The 2,565-nt window shown below is 43.4% G+C and overlaps 1 non-coding gene across 1 annotated transcript; it reads right to left on the bottom strand.

Annotated features, from left to right (window-relative positions):
* Positions 1–752: 752 nt before the first annotated feature.
* LOC141669800 (small nucleolar RNA R71) lies at positions 753–859 on the bottom strand. Its single transcript, XR_012554058.1, has one exon. It is a non-coding gene; the product is annotated as a small nucleolar RNA R71 (small nucleolar RNA).
* Between the last annotated feature and the right edge of the window lie 1,706 nt (positions 860–2,565).

The following is a 2,565-nucleotide window of genomic DNA, read 5'->3' as shown; positions in this document are numbered from 1 at the left end:
GTCTCTATGGGAATGAACTAGAAAGTATTCTATATTACTTGCGAATGTGTATACTTGCGTGTGTTATTAGCGCGTGTTTTCTCCATAACAAGTTTTTGGCGCCACTGCGGGGGACTCGGCGTATTTGTTTAGTTTATGTACTTACCATCATTGGTCATTAGGACTCAGTGATTAAGAAGTGTTACTTATTGTTTCCGGTTGTGTTTCAGGTACTTTAGCGAGCGTTTATGCAAACTTGTTCTCGTGCTCACAAGAGGACATTGGATACGGATGAGGAGACAGATGAAGTTCTTGATATTCCGGAGAAGATAGATTTTGAAGATTCGGATTCAGGAAGTGAGCAGAAAGAGCCAGTAACCATGGGTGATCGCTTAGTTCTGGAAGATCCAGCTCTTATGGACTTTTCTCGGCCCAAAATTGATGACATTCAGTCTAGCATCATGCACTCGGCTATTGAGGCCAATAACTTTGAAATCAAGCCGGGCACTATTCAGATGGTTCAGAATTCTGTTTCTTTCGGAGGTGCTGTGACTGAAGACCCCAACATGCACATAAGGAATTTTGTCGAGATCTGCGGTACTTTCAAATATAATGGTGTGACTGATGAAGCTATCAAGCTGAGGCTTTTGCCATTCTCTCTAAGGGATAAAGCTAAGGACTGGTTACATTCTGAACCAGCTGGGTCTATCACAACTTGGAAAGATCTTGCGCAAAAGTTTCAGGTAAAGTTTTATCCAATGGCGAAGACAGCTGCAATGAGGAGTGCTCTTACTCAGTTTGCGCAGAAACCTACAGAATCTATGTGCGAAGCTTGGGAGCGCTACAAGGAGATGTTGAGAAAGTGTCCACATCATGGAATGCCTGATTGGATGGTGATCACTGGTTTCTATAATGGTTTGGGGGCCCAATCTCGGCCCATGCTTGATGCAGCAGCTGGAGGCGCCTTGTGGGCCAAAAGCTATACTGAGGCTTATAATCTTATTGAGACTATGGCTGTAAATGAGCATCAAAACCCAACTCAAAGGATGATGCCTGGGAAGGTAGCAGGTATTCTGGAAGTCGATGCAGCTACAGCTATTGCAGTGCAGCTCCAAACGCTGTCTATGAAGGTCGATTCTCTAGCCACCTATGGGGTCAATCAGATAGCTATGGTCTGTGAGCTTTGTGCAAGTTCTCATGCTACGGATCAGTGTTATCTTGTTAATGAATCTGTTCAGTATGTGAATAATTATCAGCAACAACAGCAGCCTGTGCCAGCTACTTATCATCCTAACAACAGAAATCATCCAAATTTCAGCTGGAGTAATAATCAAAATGCTATTCAGCAACCATATCAGCAAGGCGTAAGTAAACAGTTCAATCCACCTGGATTCCAGCAACCACAGCATTATGCTCAAAGGCAATCATATCCTCAACAAGGAGGTGCAGCTCCACCCTCTAGTGCTGATTTTGAGGAACTTAAGTTGTTGTGCAAAAGTCAGGCGGTTTCTATCAAGACCTTGGAAAATCAAATCGGTTAAATAGCCAATACAGTGCTCAATCGTCAACCTGGCACACTTCCCAGTGATACTGAAGTGCCAGGCAGGAAGGAAGCTAAAGAGCAAGTCAAGGCTATTACCTTAAGGTCTGGAAAAGTTGTTGATCCTGAAAAAGCAAAAGAAGGAGAAGCTGAAGTGGGAGATGAAGAAGCTAAGCAAAAGGAGAAGGCGGCGGAACCAAGGAAGACTACTGTTGGACACACTCTGCCTGAGGGTAATACAGGGGAGAAACAGCTCTATCCTCCACCACCTTTCCCTAAGAGATTGCAACAACAAAAGCTGGATAAGCAGTTCGATAAGTTTCTGGAGGTGTTCAAGAAACTTCACATCAATATACCTTTCGCTGAGGCTCTGGAGCAAATGCCTAGTTATGCGAGATTTATGAAGAGTATCCTTTCAAGGAAGGTGAACCTGGATGAACTTGAGATCATTGCTCTAACGGAAGAATGCAGTGCTGTGCTGCAATAAAAGTTACCTCCAAAGCTTATGGATCCAGGTAGCTTCACCATTCTTTGCACCATTGGCATGTTATCTTTTGACAAGTGCCTTTGTGATTTGGGAGCAAGCATCAATCTGATGCCGTTGTCGATCTTTAAAAAGTTGAATTTGCCTGATCCAAATCCCACCTACATGTCTCTACAATTGGCTGATCGTTCTATTACTTACCTACGAGGCATAGTAGAGGATGTGCTAGTAAAGGTGGATAAGCTCTTCTTTCCTGCAGACTTTGTTATTCTGGATTTCGAGGAAGATAAGAAGATTCCCATTATCTTAGGGAGACCTTTCTTGGTTACAGGCCGTACGTTGATAGATGTGCAGAAAGGTGAACTTACAATGCGGGTGCAGGATCAGGATGTGACATTCAATGTATTCAAGGCAATGAAATTCCCTACAGAAGATGAGGAGTGCTTAAAAGTGGATTTGATTGATTCTGCGGTTACTTCAGAACTTGATCATATGCTAAGGTTTGACGCATTAGAGAAGGCCTTAGTGGGGGATTTTGATAGTGATGATGAAGATGGCAATG

This window comes from Apium graveolens, chromosome 6 (assembly GCF_009905375.1).
Source record: "Apium graveolens cultivar Ventura chromosome 6, ASM990537v1, whole genome shotgun sequence".
In the NCBI taxonomy this organism is placed as follows: domain Eukaryota; kingdom Viridiplantae; phylum Streptophyta; class Magnoliopsida; order Apiales; family Apiaceae; genus Apium; species Apium graveolens.
The sequence above is the reverse complement of the archived record's forward strand: the minus strand, read 5'-3'. Positions and strand labels throughout refer to the sequence as shown.